This window comes from Miscanthus floridulus, unplaced genomic scaffold, assembly GCF_019320115.1.
Source record: "Miscanthus floridulus cultivar M001 unplaced genomic scaffold, ASM1932011v1 fs_71_2, whole genome shotgun sequence".
In the NCBI taxonomy this organism is placed as follows: Eukaryota; Viridiplantae; Streptophyta; class Magnoliopsida; order Poales; family Poaceae; genus Miscanthus; species Miscanthus floridulus.
The window spans coordinates 60,053-85,239 of NW_027097161.1; the positions used below are offsets into that span (position 1 = coordinate 60,053).

The 25,187-nt window shown below is 41.1% G+C and overlaps 1 pseudogene; it reads right to left on the bottom strand.

The window, feature by feature from the left end:
- Positions 1-449: 449 nt before the first annotated feature.
- On the bottom strand, positions 450-1,091 carry LOC136532820 (mitogen-activated protein kinase kinase 9-like; annotated as a pseudogene).
- Positions 1,092-25,187: the final 24,096 nt, after the last annotated feature.

Here is a 25,187-nt window from a genome sequence, read left to right on the forward strand (position 1 = left end):
GTTGTTGCCTCTATTGAAAAAGGGAGATGCGCCTCTATAATTTTTTGTGGCAGTGGAAACTTGGCTAAGATCACTAGCTAGAAAAGTCATGGTCCAAGAACACAAGATCAGAAAAGTCTCAGTCTAATTTAAATTATACCAAAAAGCCGTCGGCCGTCCTGCTACAACTAGTGCCAACATTGTTTCATACTTTCAGGGCCTGTTTGGTACCGTGGCCCGGCGGCCTGGCTGTGCTCTCCAGATGCAACTCCCCTGTTTAATGCCGTTTGCCCACTCGCGAGCCAAGCCAATGCAAAATCTCCTCTCTCTCCTGGCTCTAGGGAAACGAAACCCCCTCCGTTTCTCCGTGGCATGGCTCGTCGCAGCGCTCACGCGAGGATGGAATCACCTCCCGAGCGTGTCCGACTGCTCACCTCGTGTGGCTGCGGCTGGGCCGCCGTTCGCCATCGTCACCAATGCCAAGGCCGTCGCCGCTGCTCCTCCGGATGTCGTTCAAGCAGCCGGCGGAGCACCTTGCCCGCGCCGAAGTCGGCGATCTTGACCTCGCCACCGGCGCCGACCAGAAGGTTCGACGGCTTCAGGTTGCGGTGCACGACGCGGAGCGCGGCGAGCCCAAGGAGCGCCTGCCGCGCCACGGCGGCGATGGGCCGCTCCCGCATCGGGCGGCCCAGCCGGCGGAGCAGGCCCGAGAGGGAGCCCCCTGGCATGAGCTCCAGTGCCAGCGCCGCGGGCGCCTCCCCGGCCCTGGCGGCGGCCGACGACGGGATCACCGCGTGGAGGCGCACGACGTGAGGCGCGTCCGCGGCGAGCATGAGTATCTCGGCCTCGCGCGCCGCTGAGGTGTCCCCGTCCGCGAAGAGCTTGAGCGCGACCAGCTACGCGGACCGCCGGTGCCGCGCCTTGTACACGGTGCCGCCGTTGCCGTGGCCGAGAATGGAGAGCCTCTCATAGTCCGAGAGCCGGGCGTCGGATGTGGAGGTGGAGGTGGACGGCGCGGCGGTGGGCTGAGGTTGCGGCGGCAGGCGCAGGGCGAAGTGGTCGAGCGGGAGGGTGAGGTGCGGCAGCCGGCGGCGCTGGCGGACGAGAGCCATTGGCTTGTTGGACTCACTGGTAGAGAACAGAGCTTTACTCCCGGTGGGGAACCCCCTCTAGTCTCGGTTCCCCACCCGGGAGCAAGCATCCAGGACTAAAGGGGGTCCTTTAGTCCCGGGTCAGGAACCGGGACTAAAGGAGGACCTTTAGTCCCGGTTCGTATTAACAACCGGGACTAAAGGTGCCTCCCGACATGCCACGATGGCCGGCACCTTTAGTCCCGGTTGGTAATACGAACCGGGACTAAAGGTTTTATTCCTTTTTTCTTTTCTTTTCATTTTATTGTTTTCTTTTCAAAATAGGTTTTCGAAGTCGTATTGTACGCTGCTAATTATACATTTATACGCGCGTATAGTATGTTTCGGTTCAAGCACAATGAACGTATTAAATCACACAATTCAAGCATAGAATATATATATATATATATATATATATATATATATATATATATATATATGCATGCATGCATATGTGTATTTTACATTATATTATTTCATGTGCATATATTACAAAAAGATTGCATTACAGTTGTTGTGATATAACAAGTTTCCTCTCATCCTCTAGCTTGGCTTCCATGGTAGTGTTGGGTCGAAGTAGAACTCGCCCTTGGAATCGATGACCTGCTCATTAAAAAATCCAGCTATAGACTCTTGAATTGCTTTGATTTGGTCTTGCCGTATGACCTTTTTCTCCAACCATCGAGTCTACAGGTTTGAATTAAAGGAAAATAAATTAATATATGTACATATATATATAAAGACATAGTAACACAATCAATAATAATTATTAAATGAATATATAGTGTATTTTTAACGTACTTTGAGTCTCTCTGTAGGAGTTCTTTGAGAGACCACCTTGATAAACTTGCAAACATAGTAACCACAGTAGTTGTTCCCCTGTTCCTGCCTCAGACACCACTTTATGAGAAAAAGATTTGTCATCCAATCTGGTGATCCGGTGAAAGCTATATGTTTAATTAATAAAGATGATGCGATTCAGGGGACTTGCTTTCAAAGGGATTACATTCAGTGGCGCTTTGTATTTTTCCATGTGTTGCTTCTCAATAAAGGTTTTCCAAACACTGCCCAATAAAAAAATTGCCACGTCATCAGATATAGTTAATCATCATGTTTGTGTGTATATATAGTTGCTAGAGATACCGAAATTACCTCTGGATAATATCTATCATATCTTGGTAGTCTCGTTGTGGTTTTCTCATCGAGTCATAGATTATCAAGTGACTTTTCACCAGATCGATGTCCATCAATATCCAGTGATTGCTGCATGTGTTTATAGGATATAACGCATAACACTCATTAATTAACTAGAATCAACATATGAGCCATTAAGGATGATCGACATTATTAACACTCACTTGAAGTTGTAGGGAAAGAGTATATCCTTCTTGTGGCGTTGGTTCACTAAGAAGTTCATGAGGTTACTCTCTGACTCAGACTTCCAATTAGTCTTTGGAGTAACTGGGTCTTTGATTACTATATGGGGATCAACAAAACCAATTTCATTGAGCCTTCCTTTCTGAGCTCTATCATTGTAAATCTACATATATATAGTACTTGTTAGGATAATTTATATGCATATACACACATATGATGAGTTTAATAATAGATCGAAAGAATTATTACTTACAGGCAATAGTAGTTAATGATAACTTTGTCCAGAGAGGTCAGGTGGCATAGTTGATGAAATTCTGCAAAGTCAACATACATAACATCATCGCCACAGAACCAATGTTCGTCTCTAATTCTGACACCAACGCAGAAGTCTCCACCGGTAGACGCCTACATGTACCACTTGTTTAGCAAGTACATTTGCGTCCCCAGATCAGATAAGGCTTGAGGGTTGTATAGACTCTGGCCTAGTACAAATTTTTTCTTCCAAATATCAACCTCCGCCGCACTCTCAATGTTTTCATCACCAAACATCTGGTAAAGGTCGAGACCAGTCTCATCAATAAATTCACCAAGGTGATCCAAATCGACATCCGGAGGTATGTTTGCCTGATGCATTAATCCTAAATTCGAACCATATTCATTACCAACAACTAGCGGGGGGACTGATTGGTGCGCTTGTTGTCCGAGTTGGGCAACTCCTTTCCTTGCCAGCTTCTTTTTCTGTGCCGCCTCAATTGACTTGGTGAGAGTGCGGTCATAGTCCGATAACGTTGATTTGGACGGCTTACGAGATTCCCACTGTTGTTGCTGGTAAGAAGCCACCCTTTTTCTTAGAATATCTAGAGCTACGAAGAAGTATGGTTTCTCCAGGTTTCTACTTGCTTCTTGATTCTTTTTAAGTTTGTCATAGAATCTAGACATATCTTTTTTATATGCATCAGTTCCTTCTTCCTTCTCTTCAGATATAATTTTGGGAATAGCCCTTGGTTTCATGGTGGCTTTCTTTGCAGGCGGGGACTGGTTCTTCGTTTGCGGGGCTGGCCTCTTGCTAGGCTTCTTGGTAGGCGGGGGCGGGGGAGGCGTTGAAGACCTCCTTGGAGGTGTTGGCAGTGGCGTTGGAGACCTCCTTGGAGGTGGCGGCTGCGGCGTTGGAGACCTCCTTGGAGATGGTGTGGATGCAGCCTTGCCTTCCAACACAATGTCATCGTACAGAGCACTATGATGATCTGGCGATTGAACAATTGGATTTAGGTTCGGGGAGGATCTGCTAAAAAAAAAGGAATGACATATTATTATGAGCATATTGTTAATTATTTAAGCCAATACAAATTAATAATGTAGTGTTTTCATCCGCATGTACCTATGGTGAGGTAGTTCAGGAGGAGGTGGAGCCGACATACCTGGAATGATGATGTAGCGCTTGCGCCATAGAATGAATGTCTTCTCCGCTTCTCCTAGAGTCTTCTCGCCATCACCTCCAGGAATGTCAAGAGGCAAATCACTAAAACCTTTTTCAGCTTTATCTACCGAGATGGTAGCATATCCTTCTTGGATTATATTCCCATGAATCCTTGGTGTCTTGGTTCGGTCGATAGGATTAACAAGACCGATAGCCACATTGATTGTGGAATTCCCCTTCGGAATGTGTAGCTCACACGTTGTACAAGGTTCAGTGACGTCATCCACAGGGAAGCGCAGTCATGTGTCCCCTTGATTTGGTATCTCCGTGGAAGCACAGCTGCTTTTCAACTGAACAGATTGGCTAATGTTGATTCCTGGCTCTGATGCCTTCTTGCTTGCACTCACTGCTATTTGCACTTGCCTTCTGATTTCCTCCTGCATTCTCACTTCAAGGTTTTTTTCCCGCTCCTGTGCTTCATGCACCGCTTCCTCCAACCTCTGGAGCCGTTGTGCCTCTTCTTCCTTCTTTCTCTGGCGGCTTCTGTAGGAAGGTCTGTCCTGAGGGAATCCATGCTCCCACGAGACACTTCCTTTGCCTCTAGTTCGGCCACCATGTTCAATAGTCCCGATGGCGTATGTCAGCTCATCCTTCTCTCTGTTGGGCCTGAACACACCACTAGCAGTAGCTCTCTAAGTATAAAACAATCTTTCTGCTGCTTCTTGCAGTCTTGCGCCATAAACGCACTTCCCTGTCTCCTGGTCCAGTGTTGCCCCATGAGCGAAAAACCAATTCTTTGCACGTTATCCCCACTCGAGTGATTCTGGTCTGATACCCTTGGCAAGAAGGTCTGCTTCCATTTTGTTCCACTTCTTAATGGCAGTCGGGTAGCCACCTGATCCCAAATTATGGTGGTATGTCTTCTGTTGGGCATTACGTTGGTTCTTTATCACCCGACTCACACCCTCTTCCGAAGTCTTGTACTGTACAAACTCATCCCAATAGGGCCTCTGCTTTGAGATCGGGCCTAGGACAGTAAAATCTGGTGCTATGTTCTTCTTGACATACGTCGTGTATAGGTGTTTCTTCCAAGTCTGAAACTGGGTGGCCATCTTCTTCATTGCCCAATCCCTAACTCGCTCCTTCAATTCATCACCATCTATTATATCATCATAACCATCTGTTTGGAGCGTGAAATGTACCAAGACATCTTTCCAAATTAACGTCTTGTCACGATCGGAGACAAAACTAATATGAGGAGCATTGGTCTTCTTCTTCCATTCGCGGGTACTGATCGGGAGCCGGTCCCGTACAAGGTAACCATAGTGGTGCACGAATTTCATTTTATTCGGCCCCCCGGTTCTCCTGTATCCACATTGAACTCCGAGATGATGAAGCGGCCCTCCAATGGCTTTTTGGGACCTCGAACATTTTTACTCTTCGTTGTAGTTGTTGATGTCGATCCCGAGGGCTACAAAACATAAACATTATTTTTAATGTCATGAGCACACATAAGACATATGATAATATATATAGCTAATAATAAAAAATATATACTTGGCCAATATGTTGTTGCTCATTTTGTTCAAGAGCTAAGTACTGACTCCCGTCATCTGCATCCTCTTGCACGTTATTTTTAGCACCATCATCGCCGGCAACTTGAGTGCCAGTGTTGATCAAATTCATCATCAACTCCTCCTCATCTATGTTTCTCGGGTCGGCCATCTAGCTTCAAAAAACAAAACCAATATATAGTACGTCAAATCTTTGCTTACATGCGTAAAATCTACGAACAATATGCATTATTAAATCTTGCCCCTCGGTCACGGACGCAATTCGCCACACTAGGGCGAACTACGTCGGTACTAGGGCGAATTAGGGCTATACATAAATGGCCGAGGGCGAATTGCGTCGGTGACTAGGGCGAACCACGTCGGTGACATCAACAGCGCGGTTCGCCCTGGTGTGATTGTTTAGCGTTAACGATAACGATAATACGAACGTTGATCGACTAGGCCGTGAGAGAGGGCGGTGTGACAAGAGTGGCGGTGCTCCACTCTGCCGTATATATGTCTGTACACATGGGTGCACGAGGGCGGTGGTGCTCCGCCATATACATAGAAACGCATGGGCGAACGAGGGCGGCGGTGCTCCATGACGTATATATACATGCATATGAATACAAATGATGTATATATACGTGTCGGCGCGGTGGCCGGTGTGCTGACGACGACGACGTGAGGCGGGCCAGCGTGCTGACGACGACGACGTGAGGCGGGCCGGGGCGGTGTCGGTGCGTGATGTTGTGATCCTATGTACCATGTGAACCATGTAGTCATTCATCATATGAGAAAATTCTATGCTGATAATGTAAGTATAAGTCATTATGAAATGTAAGTATATGTGTCTTATTGCTAATATAACCATTACTATTTCCAAAATGATAAGAATTTATTTTCTTCTTCTACAGGCACAGTACTTCGTCTCTGATGCTATGATATAAAGTTTGAAGATAGTCTTCCCGGAAAAAATATGTAATGCTCATATTACTTTAGCAACATTAATATATTATATCTGTATATTCAAAGTTCACAAATGAAGAAACGTTGAAGTTTTCCTTCATTTTTATATGATGTTTGCGTATATAAAATCTAGGACATTTGTAATTTACTTTAGAACATCTATATTCGGTATCACAGCAAAATATAACATTTACTTTAGGACATTTGTAACCGTCTGAGAATGTACAAAGAGGTGAACTGATCACCTCGAGCTCGATAGTGGAGGGCCTCGGACGCGCACGGAGGAGGGCGCGGTGGAGGGCCACGGGCGTGCGCGGAGGAGGGGCACGGGCGCGCGTGGAGGAGGGGCACGGGCGCGCACGGTGGAGGCCGCACGAGGAAGAAGAGGGCGGCGGTGTCACAGAAGGTGAACAGACGGCGGCGCGAGGAAGAAGAGGGCGGCGGTGTTCGACGAGGAAGAAGACGAGCGGATCGATCTGCGCCAGGCGCTGGCGGTTATATACTAGAGAGAATTACTCCCGGTGCCAGCCACCAGCCGGGAGTAAAGGGTCTTTACTCCCGGTGCGAGTTACCAACCGGGAGTAAAGGTCCCTTTACTCCCGGTGCGTGTTACCAACCGGGAGTAAAGGTATACCTTTACTCCCGGTTGGTAACACGCACCGGGAGTAAAGGGTTTTTTTTGGCGGGCCACGAAACTGCAGCCCACCTTTACTCCCGGGTGGGCTTCCCACCCGGGAGTAAAGGTGGCCTGCAGTTTCGTTTCTCGCCTGTTTTAAGCAATAGTCTTGTTAAATACAATAGAAATGCAATAGTTTTTGTTAAATACATAGTAAATTAAATAAAAGGCATAAAATTATTTTGTTAAAAATATGGATTTTCTTTTTCTTTATTACACATAGGAAAAATCTATAACCTAACTTTTTTTATTTTTTGTTACAATTATAAAACATAATGTAACTAATATTTATTATTTCGTTAATGCAAAAATGTAGTGTTTAATTAAAATTATTAAAACTATTGGTTTTGGACAGGAAATTTGTTTTCCCATCATTTTAACGTTAATATTTTAATTTTTCATCACTCAATATCCTAATTTACCTTTTTGAGAGAGAAATCCCACCAAATCAAACATTGATTTAATTTGAAACATGACATAATAAACATCTGAATTCACAATATCAAAGAAGGAAGGAGGGAACACCAACTCAAAGCTAACGAGACATTGAACCACATCATTCTATAGTTTAGCTAGATCAGTTGGATCAATTGCCTTCTGAGAAATTGCATTGAGGAATGCACATAGCTTCACGGTGGCTAGACGTACATTTGGAGGTAGAATTCCTCTTAATGCAATTGAAAGTAATTGCGTCATGAGAACGTGATAGTCATGGGACTTTAAGTTACAGAATTTCTTCTCTGGCACATTTATAATGCCCTTTATATTCGAGGAGAATCCAGATGGCACCTTGATGTTGTTTAAGCATTCAAACATGATTTCCTTCTCCTCTTTGCTTAGAGTGTAGCTAGCAGGACGTAAGTAATGGTGTCCATCATCTGTCTTCTCTGGATGCAGGTTGTCTCTTTCTCTCAAACAACGCAGGTCCTGTCGTGCTTCAAATGTGTCCTTAGGCTTTCCATACACACCCATAAAGCCTAGCAGGTTCACACAAAGATTCTTCGTCAGGTGCATCACGTCGATCGAGCTGCGGACCTCTAGGACTTGCCAATAGGGTAGGTCCCAAAATATGGACTTCTTCTTCCACATGGGTGCGTGACCGTTAGCGTCGTTCGGAACAGGTTGGCTTCCATGTCCTTTTCCAAAGACGACTTTTACATCATTGACCATATCGAGTACATCCTCACCGGTTCGGTTGCGAGGCTTGGTTAGGTGGTCTGCCTTCCCTTTAAAATGCTTGCCTTTCTTTCTTACGGGGTGATTTGCAGGAAGAAATCGACGATGGCCAAGGTACACGACCTTTCGACATTTTTTCAAGAATACACCTCTAATATCACCGAAGCAGTGTGTGCATGCATTATATCCCTTGTTTGACTATCCTGAAAGATTACTTAGAGCAGGCCAATCATTGATTGTTACGAACAAAAATGCTCGCAGATCAAAGTGTTCCTGTTTGTACTCATCCCACACACGTACACCTTCTTTATTCCACAAAATGAGAAGTTCATCAATAAGTGGTCTCAGGTACACATCGATGTCATTGCTAGGTTGCTTCGGGCCTTGGATGAGCACAGGCATCATAATGAACTTCCGCTTCATGCATAACCAAGGAGGAATGTTGTAGATACTTAGAGTAACAGGCCAAGTGCTATGACTACTGTTCTGCTCTCCAAAAGGATTGATACCATATGTACTTAAAGCAAACCTTAAGTTTCTTGCGTCATTTGCAAACTCCAGGAATTCTCTGTCGATTGCTCTCCACTGGGACCCATCAGCAGGGTGTCTCAACGTATTGTCTACCTTACGGTCTTCTTTGTGCCATCGCAACAATTTTGCATGTTCTTTGTTTCTGAACAGACGTTTCAAGCATGGTATTATAGGAGCATACCACATAACCTTGGCAGGGATTTTCTTCCGCGGACGTTCGCCCTCAACATCACCAGGGTCATCTCGCCTGATCTTATACCGCGACGCATGGCATACCGGGCATGCATCCAATTTCTCGTACTCTTTGCCACGGTACAGGATGCAGTCATTAGGACATGCATGTATCTTCTCGATTTCTAGCCCCATAGTTCAGACAACTTGTTTTGCTTCGTAGGTAGTGGCGGGCAATTCATTGTCCTTCGAAAGCATCTTCTTTTGGATTTTTAGTAAATCTCCAAATCCCTTGTCAGATGCACCATTCTTTGCCTTCCATTGCAGCAATTCTAGTGTCGTTCCCAACTTTTTCTGCCCTGCATCACAAGTTGGGTACAACAATTTCTTGTGATCTTCTAGCATCCGCTCGAACTTGATCTTCTCCTTTTCACTTTCACATTCTCTTTGTGCGTCATGAATGACCTGAGAAAGATCATCAGCCGGCTCATCTTCTGCGGCTACCTCTTCTTCAGCTTCTCCCATTGCAGTATCATTGAAGCACGCACCATCGGGAATAATATCATTGTCGTCCCATTGTTCTTCTTCACCTTCTTCCATTACAACAACGGTTTCTCCGTGCTTCGTCCAACAAATATAGTTTGGCATGAAACCCGACTTGAACAAGTGTGAATGAAGAGTCCTTGAGCAAGGATATTCCACCGTATTCTTACATATGGCACATGGGCAGCACATGAAACCGTCGTGTTTGTTTGCCTCGGCCACACGTAACAAATAATGCACGCCGTCAATGAACTCTTGGGAGCGGCGATCAGCATTATACATCCAATGCCGGCTCATCTGTATTACATGACATAAATACCATATTAAAACCAAGATCATAATTAATTATTTATACAACATGTGTGCCACCACAAAAGATACAAATTTATGAAAGCATCGCTACAATGTAGACAATCCCAACTACCACTATAAGAACTAAAGCTAAAATACATTTCAGGAGCACAAGGATTTCGCGACCAATCTCAACTAAAACAGATAGATCCCCCGATTGTGCAACATCTTTGGGCTTCTTCGGCTGGATCACTGCCTCATTAGCCGCCGTATCTACCTGTTGTGCAAGATATTTTTGCACGAGTTCAACATATTGTTCCTCCCAGTAGAAGCCTGAACATCGTCCACTGCCACTACTAGAGAATAGACTTTAGAATGATGTTCCAATTTGGCATTAGCCTCGGTATTTTTTGCCCCCGGGACTAAAGGACCCTTTAGTCCCGGTTGGTAATACTAACTGGGACTAAAGGTCCCTGCCCAACGGTCGTCCGCGGGGCAGGGATCTTTAGTCCCGGCTGGTATTACCAACCGGGACTAAAGGTCCAACCAGGACTAAAGCTTTTAGTCCCTGTTTGGGTGATGCCCCGGGAATAAAGATTAATCTTTAGTCCCGGTTTGGACCCCTAACCGGGACTAATCATCCCAGCCTATAATTCAGCTCATTTCTTCCTCCCCGAGCCCGAGCCATTCCATTCAAACTCACTGCCTCTGTTCTTCAGCTTGCTGTTGTTCTTGCTCTCTCCCCCTCCATTGGTGTTGCTCTTCGATTTTGGAGGTAACAAACTTAATCCTCTTATGTTTTATTAGTAGCTTATCTCATTTTGCGATGTAGATGCATGTGTAACTTTATATGTTGGACTTTATTATGATTTTATATGTCATTTTTAGCTCAAAATCACATGATGATTTGCATATACGTTTGGATAAACAAAAGTTAAATTAGTTCATCAAAATCACGCCTCGCTCGTCCTCGCTGGAGCACGCGCCATCCTCGTCCCCGGTGGCTTACGTGATCTTAGAATTAAATTTTCCATGAAATGAAAAACTTAGAAAATAGTTAGAAAATTGTAGAAAATCCGTACTAGTTGAACTTGCGGACTGTGTTCATCTCGGCGAGCATGTTCTCTGCCGAGCGGTAACGGACGTCAAGGAGGAGCTTTGATTCTACGAGGGAGAGGGGCAACGGTCGTGGAAGACCGTGTTCCCTTTCTCGTAGAATCGGAGCTCTTCCTTGGCCAAGTACGGTGCCGTCCGGTGGAGAAATGCTCGCGAGATGATCACGTAAGCAAGGTCAACTAGTACGGATGGTTATTTATTGAAACATGTTTTTGAGCTATAATTTGATGGATATTTGATAACTTCAGACCTACAAATGTCATCTACAAATGTTACTATCATCGGCAACCTAAACGCCCACGCGCTCGCCGATATCGAGTAGGTCACTTAGAATTATTTTTTCCATGAAATGAAATACTTAGAAATCATGCCTTTTATTTTTTAGAATTAAATTTTCCATGAAATGAAAAACTTAGAAAATAGTTAGAAAATTATAGAAAATCCGTACTAGTTGAACTTGCGGACCGTGTTCAGGTCGGCGAGCATGTTCTCTGCCGAGCGGTAACGGACGTCAAGGAGGAGCTTTGATTCTACGAGGGAGAGCGGCAACGGTCGTGGAAGACCGTGTTCCCTTTCTCGTAGAATCAGAGCTCTTCCTTGGCCAAGTACGGTGCCGTCCGGTGGAGAAATGCTCACCGAGTTGATCACGTAAGCAAGGTCAACTAGTACGGATGGTTATTTATTGAAACATGTGAAATCCGTACTAGTTTTATTTAAATATATCATTTTAGAAAATATGAAATTTACACTAGTTTGCAAAAATAAGTATAGAAAGTAGATGACAACTAGTACCGGATCCTTGGCCTCTCGTTCGGTTGCGAAACGACTGAGGCCAGAACTCCCTCTCATTATCTGCGGCAAGTGTAAGCAGAATATTGTGATGGAGTACCGAGTCAAGAGACAGGGACCCAACAAGGGTCATGTTTTCTACAAGTGCCCGGATCGCGATGTGAGTTTCTTACGCATTTTATAATTATGGCTAATTGACCTGCTTTTCTTGAATATTTTTGACTAAATATTTTTTGGCTTTAATTTCAGTGGGAGGGCAATGGATGCGATGGTTGGTACTGGGAGGAAGATTATGCTACATACGTGTAGAATTTGGGGGCGCTTGAGGTAGCGGCTACTGCTGATGAGTCAGTGAGCCAGCAGGAGAAGCTTATTGATATTCAACAGAAGAATGATTTGTCTGTTTTAGTTGCGTACGATCACAAAATAATTATGTTACTAAAGTGCATTGTAGTTTTAGTTTGTTTAGTGATAGTTGGGATTGCTTACGTTGTAGCCAGGCTTAGTTAATTAATCAACCATGTGTGTGTCATTTATGTTGTGTAATAAAATACTTAATTATGTTCAAGGTTTTCATAATTTGTCGTGTAATACAGATTATGTCACGCCATTGGATGTACAATGCCGATCGCCGCTCCCAAGACTTTATTGAGGGCTTGCACTATTTCTTAGGTGTGGCCGAGGCAAATAAGCGGGATGGTTTCATGTGCTGTCCATGTGCCCTATGTAAGAATTTAAAGGAATATTCAAGCTCAATGAGTCTTCATTCACATTTGCTTAAGTCAGGTTTCATGTCAAACTATATATGTTGGACTAAGCATGGAGAAAGCGGGGTAATGATGGAAGAAGGTGAAGGAGAAGATTTAGACATTGATGACATTATTGCTCAGTATGGTGCCTTTGATGATACTACAATGGGGGGAGATGAAGAAGAGGTAGCGGTAGAAGATGATCTCGGTGATGCTCTTGGCGATGCCATTCGTGATGCACAACAAGAATTGGAAAGTGAAAAAGAGAAAGTTAAGTTCGAGCGCATGCTTGAGGATCATAGGAAGTTGCTATACCCGACGGCCGTAGAGGGGCAAAAAAAGCTGGGTACAACACTGGAATTGCTACAGTAGAAGGCAAAGAATGGTATATCCGACAAGGTATTTGGGAATTTATTGAACCTCATAAAGAAGATGCTTTCGAAGCCAAATGAATTGCCCACCACTACGTACGAAGCAAAAAAGGTTGTCTACCCATTGGGATTAAAAATCCAGAAGATACATGCATGTCCTAATGACTGCATCCTCTACCATGGCAATGAATACGAGAATTTGGATGAATGCCCGGTATGTAAAGCATCGTGGTATAAGATCAGGTGCGATGATCCTGGTGACGTCGAGGGTGAACAACGTCCTAGAAAGAAAATCCCTGCCAAGGTTATGTGGTATGCTCCTATAATACCATGCTTAAAACGTTTGTTCAGAAATAAAGACCATGCAAAGTTGTTGTGGTGGCATAAAGAAGACCGTAAGGTAGACAATATGCTGAGACACCCAGCTGATGGGTCCCAGTGGAGAGCGATAGACAGGGAATTTCCAGAGTTTGCAAATGAGGCTAGAAACTTAAGGTTCGCCTTAAGTACAGATGGTATGAATCTTTTTGGGGAGCAGAGCACTAGTCATAGCACTTGGCCAGTTACTCTATGTATCTACAACCTTCCTCCATGGTTATGCATGAAGCGGAAGTTCATTATGATGCCGATCCTCATCCAAGGTCCAAGGCAACCTGGCAACGACATTGATGTCTATCTGAAGCCATTAGTTGAAGAACTTCTAGTTTTATGGAACAAACCAGGTGTACGTGTCTGGGATGAGTACAAACAAGAACACTTTGACCTACGAGCAATGTTGTTCGTAACAATCAATGATTGGCCTGCTTTAAGTAATCTTTCAGGTCAGACAAACAAAGGATATAATGCATGCACACATTGTTTTGATGACCTTGACAGTATATATTTGAAAAGATGTCGAAAGGTCGTGTACCTTGGCCATCGTCGATTCCTTCCTTTGAATCACCAAGTAAGAAAGAAAGGTAAGCATTTTAAAGGTATGCCAGACCACCGGAAGAAGCCTCATAACCGAACCGGGGAAGATGTACTCACAATGGTCAAGGATGTGAAAGTAGTATTTGGAAAGGGACAAGGCAGCGAATCTGTTCCCAAAGATGCTAAGGGGCACACACCCATGTGGAAGAAGAAGTCCATCTTTTGGGAGCTACCCTATTGGCAAGTCCTAGAGGTCCGCAACACAATCGACGTGATGCACCTAACAAAGAATCTTTGTGTGAACCTGTTAGGATTCATGGGTGTGTACGGGAAGCCAAAGGATTCACTTGAAGCACGCCAGGACTTGCAGGGCATGAAAGAACGAGACAACCTTCATCCAGAGAAGACAGATGATGGACGTCATTACTTAAGTTCTGCTAGCTACACGCTTAGCAAAGAAGAGAGGGACAGCATGTTCGAATGTCTAAGCAGCATCAAGGTCCCATCGGGATTCTCCTCCAATATAAAGGGTATAATAAATGTGCCAGATAAGAAATTCCTAAACTTAAAGTCCCACGACTGCCACGTGCTTATGACGCAATTGCTTCCAGTTGCTTTAAGAGGAATTCTACCTCTACATGTACGTCTAGCCACCGTGAAGCTATGTGCATTCCTCAATGTAATTTCTCAGAAGGCAATCAATCCAGTGGAACTAGCTACTCTACAGAATGATGTGGTTCAATGTCTTATTAGCTTTGAGTTGGTGTTCCCTCCATCCTTCTTTAATATCATGACACACCTCCTAGTTTATTTGGTGAAGGAGATTAGTATTCTTGGACCTGTGTTCTTACATAACATGTTCCCCTTCGAGAGGTTTATGGGAGTCTTGAAGAAATATGTGAAAGTCCATTCTAAGCCTGAAGGAAGCATCGCCCAGGGCTATGGAACAGAGGAGGTCATTGAGTTCTGTGTTGACTTTATTCCTGACCTTGCCCTGATTGGCGTTCCCAAATCGTGACACGAGGGGAGACTCAGTGGTAAAAGAACTTTAGGGAAGAAAACATATATTGGCATGGAAGACGATTATTTCAATAAAGCACACTACACAGTTCTTCAGAACTCATCATTGGTGCATCCGTACATCGAGATACATAAGGAGTTCTTACGATCCAAGTTTCCAGGGAAGACTGAAGCTTGGATTAGGCGTCAGCACATGGAAAGTTTCAGTGGTATGGAATGACAACAGTGGACCTCAACAATATTGGGTACAAAGACGAACCATTCGTCCTTGCTGCCGATGTGAGTCAAATGTTCTATGTGAAAGACATGTCTACAAAATCAAAGAGAGGAAAAAACAAAGACATCAACTCAATGATCAATGAGCCAAAGCGCCACATAGTTCTTTCTGGGAAAATAAATATAGTGGGAATTGAAGACAAGTCAGACATGTCAGAAGATTACGAAAGAAATGTCCGAATTCCACCCTTCATAGTGAAGAAAGATCCAAGCATCATGTTAAATGATGAAGACACTCCATGGTTATGACAAGATCATAACCAAGGGTCATACGTCAAGAAGAAATTCACTGTTGTGCCCGCATGATACAACGATGCATGTTTAATATATTACGTTTTAGAGACGGATATTATGTAATATGTTATGACTTCACAATTGTTTTTTTCATCTGAGGTCATTTAGTGTCTCATTTGAGCAAGTTTGACCAAGTTTGTTAAACTCAAAAAGATCTACAATTGTTGTTTTGGTCAACTTTCCATTTGAGAAAGTTTGGACGGTTCAAATTTGTGATTTTTAAATTTCGACGCCTACAAACTAGTTTTCGGGACCCTAGATTGTCTCAAATTGAAAAGTTTTGAATACCAAGTTTGTTAAGCTCATCAATATCTACAATCCTTATATAGACCATTTTTTCATTTGAGAAAGCTTGAACAAAATGTAGTTCAAATTTCACAAGTGTGTGACATAGTTTTAGAAAGTCTATATGAGATTCAAGAAGTTATGACTAGTGTTTGATAAAAATTTCTCAAATGGGAAAATGAGCTATGTAACAATTGTAGATCTTGCTGAGATGATCAAACTTGGTATTCAGAGTTTTTTCATCTGAGGTCATTTAGTGTCTCATTTGAGCAAGTTTGACCAAGTCAAATTTGGTCAAATGAAAAAACAACACTTTGACTCTAGTATTATGAACTCTAAATGACTTCAAATTCAAAAGTTTTGAATACCAAGTTTGTTAAACTCAAAAAGATCTACAATTGTTGTTTTGGTCAACTTTCCATTTGAGAAAGTTTGGACGGTTCAAATTTGTGATTTTTAAATTTCGACGCCTACAAACTAGTTTTCGGGATCCTAGATTGTCTCAAATTGAAAAGTTTTGAATACCAAATTTGTTAAGCTCATCAATATCTACAATCCTTATATAGGCCATTTTTTTATTTGAGAAAGCTTAAACAAAATGTAGTTCGAATTTTACAAGTGTGTGACATAGTTTTAGAAAGTCTATATGAGATTCAAGAAGTTGTGACTAGTGTTTGATAAAAATTTCTCAAATGGGAAAATGAGCTATGTAACAATTGTAGATCTTGCTGAGATGATCAAACTTGGTATTCAGAGTTTTTTCATCCGAGGTCATTTAGTGTCTCATTTGAGCAAGTTTGACCAAGTCAAATTTGGTCAAATGAAAAAACAACACTTTGACTCTAGTATTATGAACTCTAAATGACTTCAAATTGAAAAGTTTTGAATACCAAGTTTGTTAAACTCAAAAATATCTACAATTGTTGTTTTGGTCAACTTTCCATTTGAGAAAGTTTAGACGGTTCAAATTTGTGATTTTTAAATTTCAACACCTACAAGCTAGTTTTCGGGATCCTAGATTGTCTCAAATTGAAAAGTTTTGAATACTAAGTTTGTTAAGCTCATCAATATCTACAATCCTTATATACGTCATTTTTTCATTTGAGAAAGCTTGAATAAAATGTAGTTCAAATTTCACAAGTGTGTGACATAGTTTTAGAAAGTCTGTATGAGATTCAAGAAGTTGTGACTAGTGTTTGATAAAAATTTCTCAAATGGGAAATGAGCTATGTAACAATTGTATATCTTGCTGAGATGATCAAACTTGGTATTCAGAGTTTTTTCATCTGAGGTCATTTAGTGTCTCATTTGAGCAAGTTTGACCAAGTCAAATTTGGTCAAATGAAAAAACAACACTTTGACTCTAGTATTATGGACTCTAAATTACTTCAAATTGAAAAGTTTTGAATACCAAGTTTGTTAAACTCAAAAAGATCTACAATTGTTGTTTTGGTCAACTTTCCATTTGAGAAAGTTTGGACGGTTCAAATTTGTGATTTTTAAATTTTGACGCCTACAAACTAGTTTTCGGGATCCTAGATTGTCTCAAATTGAAAAGTTTTGAATACCAAGTTTGTTAAGCTCATCAATATCTACAATCCTTATATAGACCATTTTTTCATTTGAGAAAGCTTGAAAAAAATGTAGTTCAAATTTCACAAGTGTGTGACATAGTTTTAGAAAGTCTATATGAGATTCAAGAAGTTGTGACTAGTATTTAATAAAAATTTCTCAAATGGGAAAATGAGCTATGTAACAATTGTAGATCTTGCTGATATGATCAAACTTGGTATTCAGAGTTTTTTCATCTGAGGTCATTTAGTGTCTCATTTGAGCAAGTTTGACCAAGTCAAATTTGGTCAAATGAAAAAACAACACTTTGACTCTAGTATTATAAACTCTAAATTACTTCAAATTGAAAAGTTTTGAATACCAAGTTTGTTAAACTCAAAAATATATACAATTGTTGTTTTGGTCAACGTTCCATTTGAGAAAGTTTGGACGGTTCAAATTTGTGATTTTTAAATTTCAACGCTTACAAACTAGTTTTCGGGATCCTAGATTGTCTCAAATTGAAAAGTTTTGAATACCAAGTTTGTTAAGCTCATCAATATATACAATCCTTATGTAGGCCATTTTTTTATTTGAGAAAGCTTCAACAAAATGTAGTTCAAATTTCACAAGTGTGTGACATAGTTTTAGAAAGTCTATATGAGATTCAAGAAGTTGTGACTAGTGTTTGATAAAAATTTCTCAAATGGGAAAATGAGCTATGTAACAATTGTAGATCTTGCTGAGATGATCAAACTTGGTATTCAGAGTTTTTTCATCTGAGATCATTTAGTGTCTCATTTGAGCAAGTTTGACCAAGTCAAATTTGGTCAAATGAAAAAACAACACTTTGACTCTAGTATTATGAACTCTAAATGACTTCAAATTGAAAAGTTTTGAATACCAAGTTTGTTAAACTCAAAAATATCTACAATTGTTGTTTTGGTCAACTTTCCATTTGAGAAAGTTTGGACGGTTCAAATTTGTGATTTTTAAATTTCGATGGCTACAAACTAGTTTTCGGGATCCTAAATTGTCTCAAATTGAAAAGTTTTGAATACCAAGTTTGTTAAGCTAATCAATATCTACAATGCTTATATAGGCCATTTTTTTATTTGACAAAGGTTGAATAAAATGTAGTTCAAATTTCACAAATGTGTGACATAGTTTTAGAAAGTCTATATGAGATTCAAGAAGTTGTGACTAGTGTTTGATAAAAATTTCTCAAATGGGAAAATGAGCTATGTAACAATTGTAGATCTTGCTGAGATGATCAAACTTGGTATTCAGAGTTTTTTCATCCGAGGTCATTTAGTGTCTCATTTGAGCAAGTTTGACCAAGTCAAATTTGGTCAAATGAAAAAACAACACTTTGACTCTAGTATTATGAACTATAAATGACTTCAAATTAAAAAGTTTTGAATACCAAGTTTGTTAAACTCAAAAATATCTACAATTGTTGTTTTGGTCAACTTTCCATTTGAGAAAGTTTGGATGGTTCAAATTTGTGATTTTTAAATTTCAACACCTACAAGCTAGTTTTCGGGATCCTAGATTGTCTCAAATTGAAAAGTTTTGAATACTAAGTTTGTTAAGCTCATCAATATCTACAATCCTTATATAGGCCATTTTTTCATTTGAGAAAGCTTGAATAAAATGTAGTTCAAATTTCACAAGTGTGTGACATAGTTTTAGAAAGTCTGTATGAGATTCAAGAAGTTGTGACTAGTGTTTGATAAAAATTTCTCAAATGGGAAATGAGCTATGTAACAATTGTATATCTTGCTGAGATGATCAAACTTGGTATTCAGAGTTTTTTCATCTGAGGTCATTTAGTGTCTCATTTGAGCAAGTTTGACCAAGTCAAATTTGGTCAAATGAAAAAACAACACTTTGACTCTAGTATTATGGACTCTAAATTACTTCAAATTGAAAAGTTTTGAATACCAAGTTTGTTAAACTCAAAAAGATCTACAATTGTTGTTTTGGTCAACTTTCCATTTGAGAAAGTTTGGACGGTTCAAATTTGTGATTTTTAAATTTTGACGCCTACAAACTAGTTTTCGGGATCCTAGATTGTCTCAAATTGAAAAGTTTTGAATACCAAGTTTGTTAAGCTCATCAATATCTACAATCCTTATATAGGCCATTTTTTCATTTGAGAAAGCTTAAACAAAATGTAGTTCAAATTTCATAAGTGTGTGACATAGTTTTAGAAAGTCTATATGAGATTCAAGAAGTTGTGACTAGTGTTTGATAAAAATTTCTCAAATGGGAAAAATGAGCTATGTAACAACTGTAGATCTTGCTGAGATGATCAAACTTGGTATTCAGAGTTTTTTCATCTGAGGTCATTTAGTGTCTCATTTGAGCAAGTTTGACCAAGTCAAATTTGGTCAAATGAAAAAACAACACTTTGACTCTAGTATTATGAACTCTAAATGACTTCAAATTGAAAAGTTTTGAATACCAAGTTTGTTAAACTCAAAAAGATCTACAATTGTTGTTTTGGTCAACTTTCCATTTGAGAAAGTTTGGACAGTTCAAATTTATGATTTTTAAATTTTGACGCCTACAAACTAGTTTTCGGAACCCTAGATTGTCTCAAATTGAAAAGTTTTGAATACCAAGTTTGTTAAGCTCATCAATATATACAATCCTTATATAGGCCATTTTTTCATTTGAAAAAGTTGTAAAACAAAAATAACTACATTTTCTTTATTTTTATAGGTTCAACAAAAATTTCCTATCAATTTTGGTCAAAAACCGAGACAAAATTGAAACATTGACGTTACAATAATGTGATAATAAATTTCCTATCGAATAATATTAGTTTTATTAATTTTAAGTTACAAATATATTTTTGCATTAACAAAATACTTAGTATTAGTAACATTTATATTCTATATTCATAAAAGAAATTAAAAACTTTAGGTTACAAAATTTTCCTATTTACAATAAATAATTAGTTAATCAATAGTATTTTTTAAAATAAATATTGCAAAGTATTGAAGTTGCTATGGAATTAATTGATTAACCTAGTATTAAACAAAATCAAAATCTTAGGCCTTTCCAATTACGCTGGCGGGTTGCCAAAATTTTCAGGCCTTCAGTCCCGGCCCAGACCAAGAACCGGGACTAAAGGGTGGACGGCAATTTCGGTGCCCGCCCAAAAATACCTTTAGTCCCGGCTGGTGGTGCCCGCCCAAAAATACCTTTAGTCCCGGCTGGTAACACCAGCCGGGACTAAAGGACATTTAGTCCCGGCTAGTAAGACCAACCGGGACTAAAGGTCCAACCCTTTAGTCTCGGTTGGTCTTACCAGTCGGGACTAAATGTCCTTTAGTCCCAGCTGGTATTACCAGCCGGGACTAAAGGGTCCCGGCCTATATATATCGAACATCTGTTCTGTTCATCTTCGATCTCGCCTCCGTCGCTCAGCCCCGCCCGGCCGTGCCATCCGCCGTCGTCGAGCTCGTCTCTGCCGCGCCGCCGTCGTCTACCCCCGCCCGGCCGTGCCATTCTCCCGGCCCGCAACGCCGCATCTCGTCTCCGCCGCCGCACCCGACCACACCCTCCGTCACCGACGCTTCCCGCGCGCCCACCGTACGGCCTCCGTCGAGTACTCTGCTTGATCTGCTGCATGCTCTTGATCGGCCATGTTTTTTAGATTTTTTTTACAAAGTCTCGGCTGTATGTTAGATTAAAATGTATTAAATTTTAATTAGTAGTTTATTATTGTTAGTTTTTAGTTATTTTTAGGTAGTTTTTGATATATTAGATTAAATGTATTAAAATTTAATTAGTATTTTATTTAGATAGTTTTTTAGATAGTTTTTTATTATAGTTTTTGATATATGTTAGATTAAAATGTATTATCTATTACTAGTTTATCTAATTTCATGTTAGATTTATTTAATTGGATTTAGTAATTATATATTCTATCTGTCTATATATATTATATCTAGAGAGAGATTCTATATGTATACATATGTACTTAATTATTTCTATATGTATATATACATGTACTTATTTTCATGTGTTGAGAGAGAGAGAGAAAATTATATCTAGAGAGACATTCTATGTGTACTATCACATGCATATCTAGAGATATAGACATATGCACTTATTTCTATGTGTTGAGAGAGAGAGAAAATATATTATATCATTATATGTGTATATATATACATGTACTTATTTCCATGTTTTTGGATCGAAAGTGTTTTTGATTCGATTCCAAAGCCTATACCTTATTATTGTTTATCCTTATGAAATATTATGTGTTATTATATTTAATTGGATTTAGTAATTCTATATGTGTTATCACATGTACTTATGTTATGTACCATAGTAATTCTATCTATGTGTTATCTTGAAGATACAAATGGCTGCTCCGGATGATAACTTGAGTGATGACATAATGGCGGATATTATCAACGCCGGCACCAATGTGGATGTAGATGACACGAGTCAGTACTTTGCTGATTATGAGGATATCCTGAATATGCCGATGGTTGAAGATCAATAAATTGTCGCGCAAGAAAATACTGGCGAGGTATATTCGATTATCTATCATCTCTTATAGATGCATGCATACGTATATTTGTTGTTAATCGTTGTGTTTCTACTCATGTAGCCGGTCTCTGGATCTACATCAACCACCGACAAAAGTAGGAAAGTCCAAGGGCCAAAAAAGCCATTAGAGGGCCATTTCATAATATCAGAATTCGACACCGACACCGGCAAACCATTGGGACCACATGCTCAGACATATGTCAATCAATGTAAGGGATAGGATCCCAGTTAGTGCTCGTGAATGGAAGCAGAAGATATCCGCTCCTAATGTTAGTTTTGTATCTGATCGTGACAAGAACCTAGCTTGGAGAGATATCACTCAGCATTTCACATTACAAGCAGATGATGCTTTGAAGGAGCTAGTGAGGGATTGGACAATGAAGAAGATGGCAACATTGTTCCAGAGTTGGAAGAAGACATTATATAAAAAGTTTATCTTGAAGAATGCTACGCCGAATTTCAATGCTAAGGCGTTTGTCAAGTTGGAGTCCTATTGGGATGCCTTCGTAGAATACAAGACATCTCAAGACAGTGAGGAACGTGTGATGAGGATTTGGCAGAATGCCCGACAGAAGCAATACCATCATCGCATGGGATCAGGTGGTTATAGGAGTGCTATTCCCAAGTGGCAGAACCTAGAAGCAGAGATTACTGCCAAGGGAATCATACCTGAAACAATAGAGAAGAATTGGCCTCAACGCGCGAAGAATTGGTTCTACGCTCATGGGGGAAGCCTAGACCCAGACACTGGCAAGCTAATTTTCGGCCAAAAAATTGAGAGAGCAACACAGAGACTAGCTCGTGCTAGGGAAGAAGCTGATAGTGGTGTTTTCAAGCCCAACAGAGAGAAGGATGAATTAACATATGCCCTAGAGAATCCCGAACATGGTGGTCGAACAAGAGGCTATGGGGGCGGTTCCGTGGCTACACGCATTCCCAGCAGACAAGGATACCTACAGAAGCCGCCAGAGAAAGAAGGATGAGGAGGCAGAACGAATCCGTACATTGGAGCAATTTGTTGATGAGTCATGACAAGCATTGCTTGAATCACGTGAACGAGAAAAATCTCTTGAGGCAAGAATGCAGGAGGAGATCAAGAGGCAAGTGCAGCTAGCAATGAGTCAAATGCAATCGCAATCAACGCCGGGAGTCACCATTAGCCCCGTTGGTCAGATGAAAAGCAGTTGTGCTTCTACGGAGCTGCCAGTTATTCAAGACGACGCTGGGTTGCGCTTCCCTGTTGATGACATTACCGAGCCTCTAACAACATGTGAGCTGCACATTCTAGATGGTAATAATGCGTCAATCATGGTGGCTGTCGGGGTTGTATCTCCAATAGACCGAACGAAGACACCAAGAATCCATGGGTCAGTTATTCAACCTGGATATGCTAGCGTCTCGGTCGATAGAGTGCTCAAAGGTTACAGCAATGTTCCTCTTGACATTGAAGGCGGTGATGGGGAGAAGACACTAGGAGAAGCAGAGAAGACATTTATTCAATGGCGCAAATGCTTCATCATCATTCCTAGGGTGCCACCGCTTCCCCTACCTCACCCTAGGTATGAATGAAAGTGAATGAAATATTATTTTCCATTAATTTTCTATTGGCTTCAAAAATAATTGACACACAACTTGTTTTTGTAGCAGGGTCTCCCCCCAGCCTAGCCTAATCATTCATTCCCCATCTCATCACAGCGTCGCAGGGGGCGAGACGACTTCATCCCCACGGCGATCGCCAACTCCTACACCGGCCCCATCTCCTCCACAACGATCTCCAACTCCTACACCGGCCCCACCGCCTCCACAACGATCTCCAACGCCTCCACGCCGATCTCCACCAACACCGGCCACATCGCCTCCACGCCGGTCTCCAACACCGCCCCCACCCCCTCCACAGTGACGCACTACAAAGACGTCTAAGGTCCCAGCGGCAAAGAAGACCCTGAGAAAAAGAGTTATTTCTCAAGAAATACTTCCTGAAAAGACTGATGAGCAAATAGCAGCTGAAGAAGAAAAAAAAGGAAAGATTTTTTTATAGATACCAAAAACAAGAGTCAAACGAAGCTTAAGGAGAAGCCGTACTTTTACCTACCACGAGAGGTGCTGAGGCAGAAGGTCGATGCTCACAAGAAAAAGATGATTGAACTTCGTAAGCCTTCGCCACTATCAGACTATGACCGCTCCCTCGTGAAGTCACATGATGCAGGTAAGAAAAGGAAAAGAGCATCAGGGAAGGATGTCCCACAGCTCGAACAACACAAGCAACCAATGCAAAATCTTGTTGTTGCTAATGAATATGGTTCCAACATAGAAGTCTATCAACCAGACAACTCTGGAGAAGTGTCGGTTCAAGCCCTTAATGCTTTTTTTAAAGATACTGGTTTAACCTTGGATCAATTGACGGGCAAAGCTCCAATCCAGAACCTGGAAGTTGATACCTAGAAGACTTATAAATATGGCAAAAGTCTGTACAACCCTGCGGCTCTGAATGAATTGGGTACGCAAATGTACTTGCTCAACAAGTGGTACATGCAGGCGTGTGGCAGGGGTGAGCAGTGGATCTTTGTCAGATTTAGAGACCATCATTACTTCCGTGGCGATGACATCTTACATATTAGTTTCGAAGAATTGTATCAACTATTCCACTTGGACGCTCTGGACAAATCAATCATTAGCTCCTTTTGTTTGTAAGTGATTCTTACTTTTATTTAATAAACTCACTTCCATGCGTACGTGTATATAATTATCCTCACATGTAACTTATATTTATATACAGATTCCAGATGTCAGAGCTCCAAAGAATACAAGACACCAGTGTTGGCTTCATTGATCCTTATATCGTATTCAAAACCGGTATTATTGTCAAGGAGCGGTGGGTATCTGAAGCACAGGAGAATATCATGATGTTCTTCGTGAAGCAGCATGACAAGACAACAATACTTTTCCCGTACAACTTTGAGTAAGTGTTAATAATAATGTAGTCTACACATTTTATGTAATATCAATACAACTTATATGCATGTACGTGTGTGTATAAACCAATGCAGGTTTCACTGGATACTCATTGTCATTGAGTTAAACTCAAGTCGGTTAGTAATCTTGGACTCGTTGAGAAAAGAGCGGGCACTATACCAAGATATGATAGACATTATCTAGGGGTAATTTCGATCTCTCGCGCACAACTATTATTGAATAGACTTTGCCATAATTTATTAACGATCGTACATTATTGGTCGCACAGGGTTTGGAAAGAGTTTATTCGGCAACATCGCAAGGATTGCAAGGCACCACTTAATGTAGTTGAAATACCAGTAAGTTATACTATATACACTTCCCCACGTGTTTAATTACTATATCGTACTTCAATTTACGTGTGAGATGATGAGAATAATCTTCTTCTCGTACAGTGGTGTTTGCGGCAGGAACCAGGTAATAA